Raw genomic sequence first — 21,388 nt, forward strand, 5'->3', positions numbered from 1 at the left:
AGCCAGAGCATCCCTCGCCGCGCTGGAATTGCTCCAAGTATATTCTGCAGATCAGACAGAATATTTCCCTTTTTTTTTTCCTAATCAGAAAACCAGAAATATTTCCTTGTTGTTGCTTCAAGAGAACAGAATTTCAGAGTCATTCTGATAAGCAAAAAAATACACCATACTGTCAGAAAATGTATTTCTTTGATTTCCTCACTTGCCCACACTATGATGCTGGCTGTATTTTTCAAAATGGAACTACTGCTTGTAAAAAAAAAAAAATAATAAAAAAAAAAAACCTTTCAAGGCTAGTCAGATGAAACACCTTTCTAATGTAAAAACATTTTCCTCATTTCCCTCATAGCATGAATAACTTCAGACCAACCTAACTGGGGCAATTTCAAAGTACGAAGGAGAATACCACAGCTGAAGACCAGACAGCAAGGGTGGGGGGGTGAGAAGATAAAAGTCCATTCCTGCTTTCCTTTGATTTGCTATCAGTTATCCTTGTAGTTTCGTTTGCCTCAGGAAAACAGATTTAATTTGTTATTACTTATAAAGCATACTTAATTTTGAAACAATTACAAAAGTCTGAACTTTGTTCCATTTTAAAAAGTGAATGTTTTTTAAGGGATTTTTCTTTTTTTTACTAGCGAGCTTTGCATCTTCACACTAGCAGTGCTTTCTCATTCACTGGGATTATTGAAAGGCTACACCACATATTCATGAGCTAACTTTGAATCTCAGAGAGGTACAAGGATATAGACACAGGTCTTCTCTTCACGGGAATACCAGTATGGGAGAGAGCAGCTCTTCTGGAGTACAAGGCACAAAAATCAAAACTGCACATCAGCGGACTTCGTGACTCCAGAGTGCTTTTTAACAGGAACACGCAGAGTTCAGTCCCATCGTGATGCACTTCTTATGCACTATTCAGTTCCGCAAAGGATTTGAGTGTTTCCAGTCTATGGGCTGTGGCATAGACAGGACATGGCATGGGATGAAGGCTTTCCATACCTTCAAAAGAAAATCAATATTCTATTAAACTTTTGAAGACATTGTAAAGGTCCGTTTAGTCTTGTTTGCAATTATTTTGCAGAGGTGTCAAAGGCCTTTACAAACATGCCGGTTTTATTTTTTTAAACCTCCATTCGCATGTAGATCTCCATCTGAGAGACACACCAGGGCACATGATTCTCCATCTCTAAGCACTTCCAGATACTAGGGAAGCTGAAATACTGTGAACATGGTATTGGATACCAGGTCCTTAAAGAACTGAAGTTTAACACAGGAGAAAAAGAAAAGGGTGGGGGAGGGAATAAGAGAAAGACTCAAGCACAAGTATTTCTCTGTTGTAAATGTGAAATTATTTGCCTGAGCCCGCACTGCAAACCAATAATACCAGGCGTGGCTCCAGAACTCCAAGCTCCTAGCTATGCAAGCAACCCTTTTAGGCCACATTAACTTAGTTTTAAACTAGAAAAGACTGCCTTCCAGTGCTGCAAAATTGAGTCGATCACTGATTGACTAGTAAGAAGGTACTGATTTATAGTGTGCCTGAACTGACCTGTAGTAAGTGACAGCTCTGGCTAGAAGAGGATCAGTGAATCCAAAGATTAAGCTCTGTTTCAATAGAAACAACCTAACAGATACTTTCCACGTGCAAATAGATATTTTAAAAGCTCCAGCTGTGATTCTGTGAATTAATCAAGAAAAAAAATATCAAAATCTGGAATAGAAAAATAATAATATTAAAAGTTGAAAGCAAACTCTACTCAAACTTTTTCATATTTGCTTAAATTCTTTCCCGTTATAGTGATTTTCAGACTTCATCTTGTTATGTTCCTAGAGAACAGAAAGGAATCTGAAATAGTTTATTTCTGGACAGTGCTTCCATACGGTGGGAAATTTATTTAAAGTTAAATACAAGACCACCAGCTTTTGCATTTCCATTTAAATCAACAAGAAATATCACACTGTCTTTGGTGGGTTTCAACATTTTCCCATTTTGCATTTCCTCTTCTGGCTGCGTTCATGAAAAGAGGCAACAAGGGGGAAAAAAGCGCAGAGACCAAGAACATACAGGAGAAGCTGTTAGTTCAGTGAAAGGTTTTCCCTTGTGGTTGTGTTTCATACACATCTGTCTTAGAGAAGCTAAAGCTTATTAACAGCATTTTTCATTAGAATAAGGATATCTATGTCTTACAATGTTCTTAGAGGTTATACGGACAGGATCAGTCACACCACATCAGGCAACTGTCATTATGTCATGGTGTCAATCAAGGACCAATAACGAGCAACACGTATTTTATGTATTAGTATCTAGTATCCTAGTTACTAGACAGCATGATACAAGATTCAGCAGAGGAGACACCTTACACAGAGTTAGTCAACAAGTCACCAAAGAGATGGAGGAGACAGGTCCTACCCTTCATTGAGGAAGGAGTAACTAAGTAGTCAATTAAATACAGAAATTATATACTTTCAGATGTCCAAAGAAATAAAGTATTGTCCATTTTAATTAAGGTGACTGGTCACACTAACCCCTGCATAAGAAAAATAAACTCTATTGTGGTTAAAAGGTTAAATTTGTCTGTACCTTATGTTAGACTTCAGATGAGAGACCAGCCATAAACGCCAGCATACTCAGGAAAACTCTCCATTAGCACTGTGTTCCATCAAGAACACCAGAAGAGGGAACATTTGACCACCACCACATCACACAAACAAACTTTTCCGGTTTAACCTTTGTAACTGTACAAGTAACTGAAGGCTTCGGCTCATTTCTCCATCTGTGATTTTACCATTGAATTTTGCAGACAAATGACTGTTTAAACATATTGAGCAAGGGCAGCCGTGACCTGGCAGTTAAGTAGTACCTGAGCTCAGCCACAAGTTTTCCAGGGGATGCAAGGGCTGAACACACTCCCCAGCTGGAGCTGCCAATGCCGGGAGACTGCTCCCAACCTAAGGGTTGGGATGAACAGAAACACTCTGGTAACAGGTAGGTTCTCTATTATACAAAAAATATTGGAGAGCACATTCCTTGAGCATCCCCAAGGAAATTATCACATATTTCCAGCACCTTGCTGAAATAAGCATCAACAGTGGTTCCCTGAAAAGCAAACATGACTTTCCCCCCCCACACACACCTCTTTAGATTTTTTTTTTTTTTTTTTTTTTTTTTTACTTGTCTCATACCATTTTTCCCTCTGGAAACCCCACTTTATTAAGTGAACCAAAGCCATCACAGTCCCTTATGCAAGTATCTTCACAAACTGTGCTTGCTCTCATGGTATCTATCGAGCGTAATGTTAATGATTACGGGGAGATCAAGTTTATCTTCTGGTCTTTGAGTAGTTCATCATTCAAACTTTGTACTACTGGACTACAGTTAAATGTTATCTGAATTCCATAGTTGTCTAATTTACTTCCTTTTCTCTGTCTTCTTTCTCTACACATGGTTTTCCCTGAGAAAAATGCAAGCTCTTAGAGATTAGGCTTCCTTTTTTAAAACTAAATACAGTATCTTATACTCTGAGCACTGCTCAAAGGCGTAGCAAATAGTCAAAATTTTGTCTTCCAGAAAAAAAAAAAAAGGAAAAAAAAGAGAGTTAGAAATTACTTTTATTTTATATTTTTGTGCCTGGATCCTTCTAGAGGTCAAATATTTAACTTCTTCCACGAAGCAGTTGCAATAAGCTAGAAACTAGCAATGGCGAAGTTTTCAAGTGTCCCCCCTCCCCTTAGTCTATCTTATGTCAAGATTGTCTAACAGTAGCTTTATGGGATAATTAAGACATTTGGGGATGTACACTACTTCTGCTGGTTAGGACTGGTCTTCCATAGGAGGAAACAACGGGAATTATTAAACTCCATATTACAAGCTAATTTTTCTGTCACAACTTCCAGCATTTTTTAAGTATCCCCTCCCACTCCAAACTCTATGGAAAAGTATAACGTATATCCCATTCAGATATGTCAGGAAATCACAATCTATGCTTTTCACAGATACTCAAAGACCCTAACACACCACTCATGTTACAACATGATTTTCTCTTCATTTTTCTTTTCCAAACTTCCCAACATCACTACTGCGTTTACCCCAGACTCTCAGCTGCAGTAAGCCACAAAGCTCCCCAGAGCTAAACTTCTTCAAGGAGCCGCACAGGCTCCACGTAAGGAGTTCAAACTCGGCTCCCAACCTTTCAAGCACTCAACACCAACGTGCTCTGTTGTTCAGCAATCCGTGCTTCCCTCAAGGCTGCATGCAGAAAAAAAGCTACATTTGTAATCCATTCTTGCAGAAGCAGATGCCATGCCACCTCAAAGCACAGAGGATTACATCAAATGTACAACTCTCCGCTGAGGAGCACGTGTACAGACAACTCAAAATATTCTGATACAGGTTTTAGGGAGATCAAGAGTAACTGTGAGGATGGGAAGGAACCAAAAAACCTTAATATCTTCTTTTCCATTCTGGTAACTGGAATTTTTTCTTGAACTTACTTTCTTAGTACTGCTCTATGACTAACAAATGAGAATCTATCCAAATCTTCCATAAAACCATGCAAAGCATACAAAACATTGTATACAAATACAATAACATACTAACAAACAAAACCAATAACTTCCTCACAGTTACAGCCCAGTCATTCTAAGTTCAACTACATTAACCTTTATTTCATGCAAGAAAATTCCACCTGGAGAAGTCTCAATACTCCCTTTTACACTGATGGCACCCGGGCTATTGCGAGGTATACAGAGAATCATAGAGTCGTTTAGGTTGGAAAAGACCTTTAAGATCACCGTTAAGCTGGCACTGTAGCGTCCACTGCTGAACGATGACTCTGAGCACCACATCTACACATCTTTTAAATACCTCCAGGGATGGTGACCCCACCACTTTCCTGGGCAGCCTGTGCCAATGCTTGATAACCCTTTTGGTGAAGAAATTTTTCCTAATATCCATCCTAAACCTCCCCTGGCACAGCTTGAGGCCACTTCCTCTGTCCTATCACCTGTTACTTGGGAGAAGAGACCGAGCCCCACCACACTACCCCCTCCTTTCAGGTAGTTGTAGAGGGTGATAAGGTCTCCCCTCAGCCTCCTCTTCTCCAGGATGAACACCCCCAGCTCCCTCAGCCGCTCCTCATAAGGCTTGTTCTCCAGACCCCTCACCAGCTCCGTTGCCCTTCTCTGGACCTGCTCCAGCATCTCAGTGTCTATTTTGTACTGAGGGGCCCAAAACTGGACACAGCACTCGAGGTGGGGCCTCACCAGTGCTAAGTACAGGGGGACGATCACTGCCCTAGTCCTACTCACCACGCTGTTCCTGTCACGGGCCAGGATGCTGGTAGCCTTGGCCACCTGGGCACACTGCTGGATCATATTCAGCCGACTGTCAACCCACAGCCCCAGGTCCTTTTCTGCTGGGCAGGCATCCAGCCGCTCCTCCCCAAGCCTGTAGCGCTCCATGGGGTTGTTGTGACCCACGTGCAGGACCCAGCACTTGACCTTGTTGAACCTCACACTGTTGGTCTCGGCCCACGGATCCAGCCTGTCCTGATGCCTCTGCAACGCCTTCCTACCCTCAAGCAGGTCAGTACTCCCACCCAACTTGGTGTCCTCTGCAAATCTACTGAGGGTGCACTCGATCCCCTCATCCAGATCGTTCATAAAGATATCAAAGAGAACAGGCCCCAAGGCCGAGCCCTGGGGAACACCAGTCGTGACCGGCTGCCATCTGGATTGAACTCCATTCACCACCACTCTCTGGGCCTGGCCCTCCAGACAGTTTTTTACCCAGTGAAGCGTACGCCCATCCAAGCCATGGGCAGCCAGTTTCTCCAGGAGGATGCTGTAGGAAATCATGCCAAAAGCTTCACTAAAGTCCAGGTAAACGACACCCCCAGCCTTTCCCTCATTCGCCAAGTGGGTCACCTTGTCACAGAAGGAGATCAGGTTTGTCAAACAGGACCTGCCTTTCATGAACCCATGCTGACTGGGATTGATCGCCTGGTTGTCCTGCACATGCCATGTGATGGCACTCAGGATGATCTGCTCCATAACCTTCCCAGGCACTGAGGTCAGGCTGATAGGCCCGTAGTTCCCCAGATCATTCTTCCGGCTCTTCTTGGGGACGAGTGTCACATTTGCTAGACGCCAGTTAACTGGGACCTCCCTGTTTAGTGGTAAGTGACGGAAAGTGGCTCAGTGAGCACTTCTGCCAGCTCCCTCAGTACCCTCGGGTGGATCCCATCTGGCCCCATAGACCTCTGTGTGTCTAAGTGCTGGAGCAGGTTGCTAACCATTTCCCCTTGGGTTATGGGGGCTTCCTTCTGCTCTCCATCCCCATCTTCCAGCTCAGGGGGCCGGGTACCCCAAGAACAACTGGTCTTACTATTAAAGACTGAGGGAAAGAAGACATTAAGTACCTCAGCCTTTTCCTCATCCTTTGTCACTATGTTTTCCTCCGCATCCAATAAAGGATGTAGATTCGAAATGCACTGATATAACGCGTTACATGACATAATGCATTACAGTAACACATCTCTCTGGCAACGCAAGTCAGCTTTAGTAAGTTACCCGAAGTCCAAGTGACTTCAAAACATGTCCTCAAGTGCTGTTGAGCGCTTTGCTGAACCATGACCTAAAGCAAATCCAGATATGGAGAAAAAAAAAAAAAGGCAAAAAAAAAAAAGCAACGATAATCAAGATCAAGAATTTACAAAGTAGTCAAAATCTGGAAGCTAAAAATGGGTATTTTTCATCTCAGTAGGATAAACAGGTACAATTTTTATAAACATTTACAAGCCTACTGTCTAATGACTGGAGATTGCGTAGTTTCTATTTCCCCAAAAAGTTTCAAGTATTTTAAGAATACAAGTAAGGTTTCACTCATTAATCTAAATTATCAGTTAGAAAGGAAACTGAAGTCTACTTTCTGAAGTTCCTTTTCTTGATCTCAGAATGGCTCATAAACATGGCTTTACTAGAAGAATTCTGGGTTTCACCTCACAGTAGATAAAACCTTTCTCTATTTCTCTCTGTAATATTTCTACAATTTTGACGAATAAAGACAAAAAGAGCATGGTCAAATAAAAAATAATGCTGTCACAGCAAAAATAAAAAATTCATCATGAACTGCAAAGACCTATTGTGGCACTCAGTGCTTAAGCCCAGAAGGATTTTTTCATTTATTAAGACCCTGTCCTTGTTCAACAGCATACTAATGAAGTTAATCTAAAGGCTAAATTTCAATTATGAATCACAGAACTGCATCTCTGCTCCCTGATTGCTCAGATAATCTAAATCAAGCCTTCTCCTATACAAAGCACAATGGCTGACTGTAGATAAAAGTTCCCAAAACATCAAAAACATTCAGTCCAGAAGGTAAAATCTGACGAACACCTGTTTTCACATTCATTCAATAACTCTGTGGCAAAGTAATGATTTCTAATAACTTGACAGACTGCTTGCTCACTTAAAGGAGCAGGTTTGAACAATAAAAGGAACAGCAAATGTTTAAATCTCTCAGGCTTGCAGCCAAGACAAAGTCTTCAGCCAGAGTGAAAAAGGGTTTCCATTTGCTGAAGCAATTCAGGAGAAAATGTTTTCCTCTCGAGTACCTACGATGCATTTGTTCTGGAACAAAACCTGAGAGAACCGCCAAAGGAACACCAAGATCAGCGAGAGGCAGTGCCTCGCTTGGCAATTAATATGCACGACTACAGACAGAGACGTGTTGCTTCATAACGTGTCGACACAGCTCACACACATCAGGAGCTGAAGCCGCAGAACTGGGGAAAAGAACAAAAACAAAATATGAGTAATAACAACAACCCGGGTCATTTGCTTCCAATTGCTTCTGCAAACAGAAGAGTGATGAACGCTCACAAGAACAGCAAACCATGCTGCTATCAGGTCTGAAAGACAGACATGAAGGAAACACTGCATCTGCTTTTTAACAAGACAATAAAGAGAAGTTGAGCCGCCAGCCTTTAGTTTTCAGCTCAGAGGACAAGACATGGAAGGACTGCTTGCTTCTGACAGGAGCCAAGGAAGCAAACGGGAACCAGAACACGGGAACACCACAAGTTTCAACTGATCATAAATCTGAGTCAAAGAAACCAGCACCTTTCAAACTATCTCTCAGAAGTGTTTTCACCATACAGCATGTGATTTCCAGATAATATAACAACCCTAGGCTCCATTCCTCCATTTCTCATGGGGAAGGAAACCCAGAAAGAGTAAATGCATGGTAACAAACCATTATCTGACCATCTCTAGGAGTAAAAACATCAGAGCAGATTTTCTTCCAAGCCCAGGACAGAACAGCGGTAAATTCCTGCTTTACACATGCCCATCAGCTCCCACTCATACGCCGAGACAGTCGAGCTCACAGACGGAGAGAAGACTCACAAGACTTGCTGCCATTCCATAGCACTCAAACACAGGTCAGATGTATTTGACTACTACTTCACTGAGTTGTAAGACTTTTTTTTCATTCCTCTTTCAAGTTAGATGAAGTCAGACAGACACACCCACACCTTCACAGCAGCCACTGCGCGACTGGAGGTTTCTACTGTGTCCTAAACACAAACACTAATCCCTACAATTCTAGTTCTTCAGGATATAAGCAAAACTAGTACAAGTTTTCCACCTCTAGCCTCAGTCTACTGGTACCTCTTTTCACTGCCTTGATCCTTCAAGTATGTGTCACCCAGCAGGAAGTTATCAGTGCCCAGACAATCCTCAGATTTTTTTAATAATTAAAAAAAAAAAGTCACTAAAATAAAAGCTTTTCATTAAAAAAAAAAAAAAACACAGATTTTTTTTTCCAGATTTCCAAGATATTCATAATGTTGTCTGATTTGTCAATATTGACTACTACAACACTGATACATACATGCAAAGCAATTTGGCAATTGCATCCTTCCAAAGCACAAAATCTTCTCATTGTCAAATACCAACACGGGCACTTTGCTCTTGTGTTTGACTGGATGCTGTGCAAGCTTTCATCCGTGCCTTAGTCCTTAAATAAGCTGTTTCTCAGCAACACGCTCATATTTGTCAGACTGAGCGATAGGCACATACGTATACCCTTAGCAATATGCTTGGTGGAAGCAGGGCAGTTGTCGTTCATAGTTTTTACCGAAATACATCTTAATTGAGTAGCAGCATTACACCACAAATGAGCCAGAAAAGAGGCCAACAATAACGACAGACCACTAGAAATAATCTGTTGTCTTCTGGGTAAACTGTTCAATGCTAAAACTTATTATCTGTAAAAGCACCTTTTGAATCACTTTTGTTTTGCCCTGTGGAATACCTTAATGTTTCTATTGGTAATAAAATTTCTGGCTTGCAATACTGCCCTTGTCTATAAGGCTGCAAGAGAAGGTAAGGAAAAGATGAAAACAGGGAAACACAGAACTGCTGTTATTATTAAACCTTTAAGTTACAGAGTTAATTCCAGCTAAACATTTTTATCTGTTGCATTGCTTCTATGAAGTGGATTTTTTTTCTAGAAAGGAAATCTAATTTTTGCACCCCAGTGTCAAACAACTCCATGGTCATCTCTATGTGCGCCGACTGTACTTCTGCTACAAGTAATCTGTTAAGCAGCACATCCCCAGCTGGGGACTGTAATTAGGGTGCAAACTGCCATACAATCCCCTTGCCAGATTGATGAAGGAGACCTCTTACAAGGTGATCCAGAAGGCAGTGTTGAGACCATTAATCATTTATCCGTTGAGGAGAATACAAAAAGCTCTGCCACCGAGAGCATTACACTGCAAAAGTATCTTGACAAAACTAACACCTAAAAGAACAGCGAAAAAATCTAGTATTATTTTTGAAAAGTTTTAGGTAGTTTAACATCAAAAAAAAGAGTTATTCGGATTTCAGAGAGAATTTGACACTCATACTTTGCTCCCTTTAAAAGCTTGATAAAGATCAGCTCAGAGGTTTTTTAGCTCTGCTAGCAACATCCTCAGAGAGCAAACAAGTGTAACAGCAATCTACGGAGCAAGCTTAAATACACTGCCAGGCTGCCAATATTTCAGCCTGCAACTATTTATTCTTGGGGATTTGAATTCATGGAAAACGCAAATATTTTCTATAATGTGTAATTGCAGATATTGTTAGTATAAAAATTCAATCTTGAACACCTGCCAAATGGGGTCTTCACTGTCCATCCTGAGCACGTAAATCCTGACTCTGCCAAACAGCAGCTAAAAATTTTTAAATACGCATACTGTAATGAAATACCTCAAGTATTTAAAGTTGAGTTCAAGCTTAAGTGTTTCCCTTCTTCATTCTTATTTGATCCAACAAGCAAGCCCACATGATCCTTACAGAACTCATGAAACTCCTAAGAGATAAAAAGGCAAAAATTAAAATCACTGATGTAGTCTAAGGATACATAGCTTGAGTCTGAAGTATTTTTCTTTGGAAACGAGTTTTTAACCTTCCTTTGTATGTTTTACTCACCACACACCATCCAAGACTATCAGCATCGAAACTTTCTGAGCTATGTCCATCAGCTTCCCACCCCTTTCACCTGAGCCCAGCCTAAGGGGGAGCCGCTTGGGCAGGGCAAGGGGAGGAGGTGCGCTCCCCTCCCTTGAAATATCTGGAATTTAACAGAATTGCCGAGGAGACTTCTGCTGTTCCAAAGGCAAACAAAATCTATCCTATACAGCTATCCACCAGACTAACAGAAAACACATTTTGCTGTAGAATGTGCAATAGGGAGGAAACTTAATCCAAACACATCATTACATAGACCAACAGGATTTGCTTACAAACTCTAAAAACTATCCCAGTGAAGGCAAGATCCTGGTAACTTAGCCTAAAAAGCAGTCGGCAGACAAGTACTTTTTTTAATTTTTAACTGAAAAAGCCCAATCTAAATCATTTTCCACAGATCATCAACAAGCATATCTGAAATCAAGAGGAGAAAAAAACCCCTACCACCTGTGGCTATGAAGTTAAACCAATTTAAATATTTAAAAAAAAAACATTTCTGCTTGCAAATTATGATGCTTCCCTCACAACTCTCCTCATTCCCTAGAGACAAGAGGAATTTTTCTAAAGGACACTGCAAGGGAGGCAAACAGCAGCCAAAACATCTCAGGAGTGAGGAAAGCCCAACACATTTTATCGCTTCAAGTGCCTTTACAATGAGGGTACTTTTGCAAACATAATTATATATATAACAGAGATTTTTATTTGTTTCTGCGACACTGGGAAACTTCTGATTTCCAAACCCCTCGCTTGCTTGAATAAGCATGCAAGTAATCTTCTTGAACATGTCAGTGAGAGAAGGAAAGGACAAATAGCTTCATTATCATTATACAGAATCTTACAGGCAGCTGCGGAAATCCCAGTTTCTTAAAAATTATTACCACAATGAAACAACATAATGCACTTCAGTGGCAAGTTCTATCATGTATCACTGATTCTCTCAATATTTACATTTTTCCAATATAGCCTGAACTAAGGATAAGAGCTCAGCAACACAGTAGCAGCATCTATAGGATAACTCACATATTCTAAGCCACTGTATCTTTTCTATAGGAGTCAGTAATATTAAAACATTAACTAAGAGAATAGAGCATCACTTGCAAACACAAAGATGCAAACCTGGAGACGACAAGGATGAAAAAAAAAAAAATAAGTGTGGCATCATTTACCGAAAGGCTGCAATAACGATCTAGCAGAGATTCAGCAACATTTTTAAAAAGTAGAATAACAGATCTGTCTGCAGGATGGCCCAAGGCAATCTGGTGACACACCACATCATCTAATCCTGCTGTTTACATTTCTTGAAGCTTGATCCTGCACAACAGTGGCAATGGAATAGAAAGTATTAAAGACAGCACACGACTGAAGCAATGCTGCAATACTTCAAACAGTCAACACCCAAGTCACTTGTACGTTGATCTGATTTTGGAGTAACAAGGAAAAAACCTGCCCCTGCTCTCCTTTTTGAGTCTCACTGTGTCATCGCTTACTGGCATTAATACTGCTCTCCTCCTTAGGCAAGCCCTTAAAGACTCTGATCCTTTATATCCTTTAAAGGGAGCAATTAATGCTGCTATTCAAAGTTTCTGACCTTTAGCTCTCAGTCCCAGTAGTGTTACTCAGATTTTTCTTTTCAAGTTTAGCAGAAAATAGTAACTATTTGTGTCTTCCTAACAGCAGACATGCATTAATCCTAACCACAAACCGAAGTCAGTTTTGGAAAAGTAATTCCCAAAGTTTTTGTCTCCAAACGTGCTCCTCTACAGGATCAGACGCTTCCCAAATCCTGCCTGCCCTTCTAAATCACTTCAGTTTAGATGTTCTGCCTTCCAGAAGTATTTTGGTAGATCATTTTGAAGATGCTTTCATAGCTGCATAAAGTTTAGCATCCCACACTGCATTCCCCCTCATCATCCTCTGCAGGAGGATGACTTTTGCCAGGATTATTTTCAGTGAAGCCACAATGCTAAATTCCATTTTCTTTATTCCTGCTAACACCACTCCCCACTCAGCCTTCCTGCCCCCTCTATATTTACTCAGCTTCCATGTTGCCTTTCAGAAATATTCCATAAAGAGCATCCCAGAATGAAAATAATACACTTATTATTTGTTGTCTTAATCTAATTTGTATTTTAAAAACCACCAAACATGGAGGCTGATATCTACAAAACCAATAAAGCACGTCATTTTCAGAACTGCCCCACGAAGGCATCTTGCATTTTCTTTTTGAAGTATAATTAATGTATGCAGTCTTTTACAGGGTGCCAAATACCTTGCACACACCCCTAAAAAAAAAAAACCCTAGTATATCCTTCCCCTCCCAATCTCTCTCTCTCAAAAAAAAAAAAAAACAAACAAAACCAAATCAAACCTGGTAATTCTAGCCCATTGATACCTTTCTGCATTAAACCTTTCCTGGTATGAAAGTCGTTACAGCTCATCTGGAAGACTGACAAGCTAATACTTCTCTAGACCCAGAGAAAGGGTATTCCACGGCCAAGGCTCTTCCAAATAGGCAGGGAAAAAGTTGTACCTATTCAAACAGAGCGCGAGCCGGGCTCAGCTAGCGCTGCACAGGGAAGAGGCAAACAACTTGACAGTAAATGTAATTAGTGTTATACTTCCTGCCAAAATTAAACATGATATAAGCACACATATCAAACGAATTTGACGTGATACATCAACATTGATGTAGCTAAATATATAAAATGAAGGGCGGAGAGGTGGCTTAGCTTTTGGAAGGATGGGAGTAGGGTGGTTTTTTTAATTTAAGGGAAAAAAAAACAAATCTTGACATACCTCCATCATTTCTGTGTCTCCATCTTGGTTGTTCATTAAAGTTTCTCCTCTCCTTTCTAATTCCTTTTTCCATTATGGTCAGAGTGACACAAAACATCCTCTTTTTGTTGCAGCTCACTGAAATCGAAGCTGCATCATGCCTCTTTTTCACGTCTTTTCTTCCCTCCTTGTCACTCAGAGGCTTCAACCCATTTGCTTTCTGAACACATTTCCAGTCCGAATCTGTTTCTCGACACCAGCTGGCTTGTTTGCCGCTTCTCTGTCTCATTTGCACCCACCAAAACTCCTTCCCATCAGACCACATCTCCATTCCAAATTGCCACCATCTCCTGGCTGTCACTAACACATCCCCTTTCCCCCATCCCAATAACAAATTTCCGTCATCTTTGCAGACTTTTTAGTACAAGCAATTTTGTATTATTTTAAACATTTTCTACTGTTTTCCTTCCTATGAACCACACAATTATCTCACCGCTCCCTGACAACTTGTAAAGCTTCTCTATGTTTGCTCGTTTTTCCACCAGGTTAGTTTCAGCACCACACATTGCCCCGGTCATGTTTTTCTTGGTCATTTCACTACGCTGACCAAACATCTCAGACTCATTTCACATCTCTCTGTGTTTAGCAAAACAAGACAAAAGAGTAAGGTATTGCAAGCTCTGTGGAGAAACCCTCCCTTACCAAATTCCAGTCTCAAGCTCCAGAGATACAAAAACCAAACCAGAGCATCTCTAGAATCAAGAAGTGTTAACAAAAGCCTCAGAAAATAACTTATTTGGGTGCTACTCTATCAAATGTACATCTTTAGTACCTAATTTAGACCTGATACTGGAGGAGAAGAGAGAATCATCCCAGCTCAACACCAAAGCAGAAGTAAGAGGAAGACAGCAACCCTCAATGCTCTCAGAGTTCAACCTGAGGATCAGTGGGCTTTTCTGTTAAATGGAAAAAAATATTAAAAAATCCCAAACAAACAAACAAACACACAAACACCCCCCACACCTCCCTTCTCAAAAGAAAAAGAACTGAACGCTTATTTTATTTTTGCTTCTGCTAGAAAGCAACACCAAAGCTTTCATTTACAGGCAGCCAAGTTTTATTCCAGAAAAATGACCGCTTCATTTGGGGGCAATTTAACCTTTTGCCTATCTTGTTTCAATTTCCATTTTGGATCAGATTTTTACTTAAAAATACTATCATGAATTCCAGCAACGTTTAGACAAAATTCTGCAAGTTCCCAAATCACTTTACTTCTTCGGAAAGGGTGACCTTTCACCAGCAATACGCTCTCCATAGACCAAGTTGTGTCCTCCCCAGCTGGAAGCTCTGGGCCGCTCTATTTTCAGCAGCACCTGAATTTGCCACTAAAGTACTTGAGATGGAAAAAATCTAGGCCAACCACAGGTATTTATGACTATTTTTGATGGAAAGTTTAAAAATTATTTTACCCCCCAAAATAAGTCTTTAACTGGACTTGTCTTTGCTGTTCCAGCAAACACAGAGCATATTGCTGTTCATCTCCCGACAAATTACTCTCCGGGAGAATACAAATCACCCGTGCCGAGCTTCAGAAAGGCTCTGGAAGAGAGCTCTGTTTCAAGCCACTAGAGACAAAAAGCCAGCCACAAAACAGACTCCATCCCAGTGGAAAGCCTCCCTCGCTCATAAACACGAGTTTTAATCCCATTCATTAACGGCTGAATTGTGCTCACCTTTATTGTGCTACATCTTCAGGTCCCTCTTCCATCCATTATGGTTTTTGCTGTGGGCGTATTATCTGTTTTATTAACAGCTGTAATACAATTCAACACATATTCCCACACCAGACAGGTTATTTTCCTGACTATTCTAAAACATTTCACGGATGGAACACAAATGAATATTTAAATAGCGAAACAATACTACTAAAAAAAAAAGAAAAAACCAAACCCCACCGCAAGAAGAAATCCTACTGTGTTCCTGTTGGGATGGGTTTGGAAAAGAAAGTTTGCTGTATCTGTCAAGCCTCCCACCATCCAAGTTTTCTCCTTCATGAATGAACAGCACACACTAAAAACTGATGCTACATAAACTTTACATCACTGCTAGAGACAGCTGCAATCACAAACTCCGCTGCTCTGGCCGCTACTAAAGCTGTATATCCTGTTTACTAGAGCTGTCTGAAATTAATTACAGAATCTTAAATATTTGCAGCCTACAGGTTTTTTAAGTATCTCTGAAGGCCTTCATTAACGCCCAGGAGTCGTTACTCCCACGGGGCAGCACCCTCAGCCTCACTGCTCTGCTCTCTACTGCAGTTTTGCAATGAAAACCCAGCAGTTCAGTGAGAATAGGTGCCCAAGCAAAGAAAACACTTCTATGTAGAGACAGAATATCACTCTCCTGTTATACATATATAGAAAAAAAAACCACGAACTCTTTTTAATATATATATTTCTATATCTCTGCTCTGGCGAGTTCCACTCTCCACAATCTCCTGTTGAAAACCCAGCAGACAGAAGCCCACACTGCTCTCGCCATGTGCTGAAACAATGCCAATAGGAATTAGAAACTATTGTGGGAGATGGATCAGAAACGGCCACAGTTATACCTAACAACTGAAGAGATGGTTTCATTTGATCTTTCTTTTGGAAGGCCACACCAGTCTGAAAGAGCTAAATGGCACATAGCATCCTTCTGTCCATTCCTGGCAACCTGAAGACAGACAAGGAGTACCCCCTCACTCTGAGCAAGGCTGGGACCAGAAGTTTGCCACATTAATTTTAGACCATCTCCAACCTTTCAAATGTACCCAGTATTCACTAACAGAATATCCTTTTTCTGCAGAAATACTTACATTTTCTATTTCAGCAACTGAATCAGGAGGGTGACTATTACTCCACTTTCTAACAGTTTTTAAGTGGTTTTGAATGTTTGTTTATTTTATAAAAGCATTTATTTTCCCCTCTCTCCTCGTTCATACTACCCTTTCAGGTCAAATCACCTCAGCTAAAATACTTTTCATACTTTACTGCACCACAACTGGATTTGCATCCTCTGCCTTCACCAACAGGCACTTGGCATCACCCAGGGCCACCGGAGCCGCTGCGGGAATAGCAGATTATCTCACATGTTATCCCGTCTCCACTAGCGCCTACCCAGCACGCGTATGGATATCCTCCATCACGCACACACACGTTGTGGCGCTGCCCTGCAGCCCCACAGGCGGCCAGTTGCCAACCCTAAGCAAAGGGGATGGTGCTGCAACAGGCAGGCAAGTACAGGGAGGCACAATCCACCGCATAAAACGAAGACAGCTTAGGCAGGTAGAAGTTACTACATCATTAAGACAGTTTTTCCCTTGCTTTGTCGGTGGTCCTTGTCATTTCATACACTTTCTCAAAATAGCTGCCTCCTGTGTGAGTGCAGGTGGAAAAAAATCCCAACCTCCTTTTAAAGTAGCTAGCTGATTTTCAGACCCAAAATATGAGCATTAGCTGGATGAGACTCAAGAGGAAAGAGAGAGAAGCAACCAAAAAGCTTTTATAAAACAATTAGAAGATTGTTTCAGTCAGAATAAAAGCTTAACAAATAAAAATCATAATAGAAAGGAAGCGCAACTAAAAGCATTCCCAACAAAAGTGGTGCAGCATGTTCTTAATATTCAAGGGTTTAAGCTAAATACAGCAGAAGTACAAAAGAATGCCTAAAGATAACTCAATAAGGGGGTATTCAAAGCAGAAATAGCATTACCAGCATGTTTATGGTAAGCTTGCTAGTCGAAAGCACAGTATTTTTTTGGTTCTCATGTTAAAAACAAGCACTTGTGCTTAGACACAGAAGTAGGGCAGGACAGTTCGTCAGTGACTCAGAGACTGGACCTCTGCAGACTAAGAGCAGGCAGGGAAACCTGCCTTCCTCGCAGACTTGCTGGTTTTAAATGACCCACACAACGTTTTTTATCCTCTAGCACAAATCACTGGGAGATTTTATTTTTTTTCCAAATAAACAGTACTTTATTTTACCTGTGGTGCTTTACCCGTTTCCCCTACCACAGCACCCAATTCATCAACATCCTGGAAGCAGCTTTGGATGCGGTGGGATGCATGGCTTCCAGGACGAGCACTGCAGGGCTCAGCATCCATGAGCACCACCCCGGCCTCACCTGGCAATCCTCCACTTCACAGCACACCCTCCCTTTTACCTTACTTCACATGATCCTGGGGCAAACAAGAGGACAGGCAGCTTTACCAATATCTGGAATGCTCTCTCAGTAATAACTTAAGATTTTCAAAGCTCAGGCAAAGAGCTGGAGCGACGCGTGGGCAAAATCTCATGGTGTGGGAGGACCCAGAACACACCAAGCAACTCGCCACGACAGCACAGAGATTTTCGTCCAGGAAGTCTGATTCCGTCTTATCATGAAACTCAATTATAATAAGGCAAGACAGCCCATCCATAGCTCCTTAACTTCTCTGGTTTACAGGCAAACCACACAAGCTCTCAACCCTAGGCAGTCCCAGCAACGCTGCTAACACAGGAGCCTGTGAACTGCGTCCGGGACAACATAAATTTGCATTTTCTATTGTGTTAATAAAGAACAACGCACCAACATTTCGTGAAATCAATGTTTTTGTCTCACCATACTGAAACATAAAACCCCTGAGATTGAAGAAAGTTCCTAGCAACTGACAGCCTAGCCACGTACTTTTTGAGTACGCTTCAAGGCAGTCCAGCAGGACAGTTTCCCTCACCTACAAAACGCCCCAAGAAGTTCCCAGAACCTTTGCATCAAGCAGCAGACAGATTTCCTTTTTCCCCCCTATCCAGCCCATTGCTAGCATCAAGCCCCAGCACAGCACACACCATTAAAGCACAGCATACACCTCTAACGGGGAATGGAGAACTCACCTCCCTGAACAACAGCCTGGAGGCATTTCCACCACCTCTTTAATCTGCGACAGCTTCCCCGTGGCTCAGCTTTCATAATCCCTCTCGGTTAAGGTACGGGAGTGCAAGCAGCATCGCAGGGCAGGGAAGCAGAACAGACACGGGCATTCACGTTGTCGGCGCAGCACTGTCAACTCAGGGATTATTTAATTAATATTTTTTTTGTATTTTCTTATCCCACTCTTTGCTTACAGCCTGCGCAGCCAGACGAATTTAGTTGCCTTGGACACCCGGATAGGACCATTCACACCGCATCTTCCACCACACGACCCCCCTGCTCACCTACCAACAGCAACAGGGAAATCAAAAGCTTCCAAAGTGCAACCACCACCTGGGTTTTCCACGCCCCAAAAACCACTCCAGCATCGCTGTTCTTCAGCAGCGAGCTTGGCACGAGCTATCTGCAGCATCTGGCATGTTTCACTCGCTCCAGCTCAGGCTCCTCACGTGCTCTCCTCTCCTACCAGCCGCTGGGAGAGCTGCTGCCGTGCCCAAATACGACCGGAGCAAGTGTCTGAAACAGGCACGGGAGTTCTGTTCATCTGCCTGAGGGCAAGACGTAAGAGACTGAAGGCCGGTTAGGGAGAAAAAAATGAAAAAAATTAATTACATTGAAGTGCAAGGAGAGCCGTGGGAATCCCCACTTCTTACTCGCAAACCCCAGAACTTTTGTGCCATCAAAGGCAGGTAAAAGCAGCAGCCAAAGTGCCTCCTACCAGAACTGTGTGTCAGCAAACAGGCGTCAGTGCGATCCTTATCGGTGAAGGCTTTCTAGTGAAGAGACGTCCCTAGAAAGCAGCCGCTACAAATACAGTTTTCCTGAATACCGTTACTGATCCAGAAGTAATGAAATAGCAGATAATATGGCCCCAGGGTACAAATCAACCACCTACCCTAATGCATACAGATGGAGCTCAATAGCTCTTCTGGTCTCCCATTACCAGAGTGAAATGGGATCTCTGAAACACCATCGTGGCAAAGCAGAAGAGAAGCTTACTAATGAGCACTGTTTATTTCTGATTCAGAAAATGCTTTTAAACGCTATAATCAGAAAAAAAGCCTCTGCTTTTACGTATGAAGACAAGTAGACACAGCTTCCCACCAAGATAAAAAAGCCAGAATGTACAACCTCCTGTTCTTCACAGATTTTGCAGAAAAGGCTTTGCTGAGAAGTGTCTAAATACTTTTTGTAATAATCAACAATGAAACTTTATCCCATCCCACCAAAGAAAGCAGCAAAACTGCCATGACTTACAGACAGCTGGATCACGCTCCTCTTGCTGATGTTCGCATCAGTTAAAGCAGTAACTTCCCCAATGCTCTAAAACCGACTCGGCAAAGGTATAAGGTACAGAATCTCTCTGCTTCCATCCTTAGGAAAATTCAGCACTTAACACGAAGAGCCTACTCCCGCAAAGCCGTTATGTTCTGCATTCTGAGGTCACATCCCCACAAACCAACCAAGCCAAAGCGCAGCGACGCACACACATCACACCCCCCGCCGTACCCCCACCTGTCTTCTTCTTTGAGAAGTATCACCTCCTCAAGCACGTTACTTTAACGCCATCTCTTTCATCTTTGACATGACATTACTTAAACGCCACTAAAAACCCTCCAGAACCTAAAGAGTTCGCCACTTTCTTTTAATGAGTTTCCTTAAAGTTTGAAGATCTTGACATGAGTCAAACACCCACACAAGGAACCTGCGTGACACAAGGCACAAGAAACAGCAGCGCTCCCGGTCACCACGTCCCCTCTCACGTACTTTCAGTGATAGCGAGTTCTAACAGGTACATTATCTCACTCACCCGCGCGCACGGTAATGACAGCCCCTGCACAGCTTCTTTCAAAAATTACATTCTCGGGAAAATCAATTCCTTAAGCTGCTTTTTCGTTTTCATTAGAGGAATTAAACAATATATTTCAATTATACAAAAGAGCTGGAGGCAGCGGTCAGCAAGTACTTTTATGACCCTCATCTATTCTTTTAAAAGTCCTCTCCAGAAACGCTCAGGCAGGCACAGGAGTGGGAGGGAGGGAGGAGGAGGGAAGGAACACGTCTACACTGAGTCCTCATTCATATCTTCACGCAAATAAAGTCCAAACTCTATACGGTTTGACCTTGAATAAATAACAATACACGAAATAAATAAAAGGACAAGCATGACAAATTGAGAATAAACGTCGAAAGTAATGAATGGTAAAGAAGGAAGAAGCGTGTGAGAGTGCCTTACTTAAAATCACCGACTGAAGAATCAATGGAGGGAAAAAGCCAAGCCAAACACATTTCAGGACTGTGACTGGGTGAAAAAGTAAGCTTTTTCAGCCCGACAAAAGGCACAAGCCCGAGAAGCGGCGGCTCCCCAGCAGAGCCCGTGCTACTTTTAGAAGCTCTCCGGCGGCCGGGAGAGGACCGCAGCCCCCGCGCCCGGCGGTGACACCGCTCTGCGCTGCCCGAGTCCCTCCTCTCCGCCCAAACTTCACCTGTGCCGGGGAGGCGGCGGCGCCCCCAGCCCAAACCCCGCACCTCCCGCCAGCGGGGACTGAGCCGGAGCCGGGGCCGGGCTCCCCCGCACAGCAATTCCAGCCGGAGCGCTTCCCAAAAAACCACCGCAACTTCTCCCGTGGGTCCGTCCACCCTCTTCCTTCACCCCCTCCCCGGACCCACCCGCTCCCCCGGCAGCGGGGCGGCCGCACCTCCTGGCAAACCCGGGGCGCGACATGGAGCCCGGCGCGGTTGGCGGCGGCGGGGCGGCAGCTCTGCGGTGCCGGTGCCGCGGGCGAGCCCGGGCTGGGGGGCGGAAAGGAAGGCAGGGGGGCGGCGCCGTCCGCTCCCCCGGGAGGGGAGGAGGGATGGAGGGCTGGCGGGGGGGCACACACTCACCCACGCAGCCGGGCGGAGCGAAGATGGAGGCTCGGCGGCAGCCGCCCGCCCATCCATCCCGGCGCGGCCGGCGGGGGAACCGGCGCCGCCTGCGCCCTCTGCCGGGAGCGGCGGGAAGGGAGGGAGGGGGGTGGCCGGTTCCCCCCTCCCCAGTACCGGCTGCTCCCGCCCCGCTGAGGGTGGCTCCGGTTTCCCCTCCGCACCGCCGGCTCCCGGGCTTTTGGCCACCGGCAGCTGCAAACCCCGTGGAGGTTTAAA

The 21,388-nt window shown here is 43.1% G+C and overlaps 1 protein-coding gene across 6 annotated transcripts in view; it reads right to left on the minus strand.

Annotated features, from left to right (window-relative positions):
• THSD7B (thrombospondin type 1 domain containing 7B) overlaps positions 1-21,188 on the minus strand; it is a 329,550-nt gene extending 308,362 nt beyond the window's left edge. For 2 of the 6 annotated variants that reach the window (XM_063341433.1, XM_063341434.1), the window contains exon 1: positions 20,944-21,006. The gene's annotated coding sequence lies outside the window, so the exon portion shown is untranslated. Of the gene's footprint in view, positions 1-20,943; positions 21,032-21,130 lie in introns of those variants that run through there. The other 4 variants (XR_010071985.1, XM_063341430.1, XM_063341432.1 and 1 more) reach the window with 4 other exon arrangements.
• Positions 21,189-21,388: the final 200 nt, after the last annotated feature.

This window comes from Chroicocephalus ridibundus, chromosome 7 (genome assembly GCF_963924245.1).
Source record: "Chroicocephalus ridibundus chromosome 7, bChrRid1.1, whole genome shotgun sequence".
In the NCBI taxonomy this organism is placed as follows: domain Eukaryota; kingdom Metazoa; phylum Chordata; class Aves; order Charadriiformes; family Laridae; genus Chroicocephalus; species Chroicocephalus ridibundus.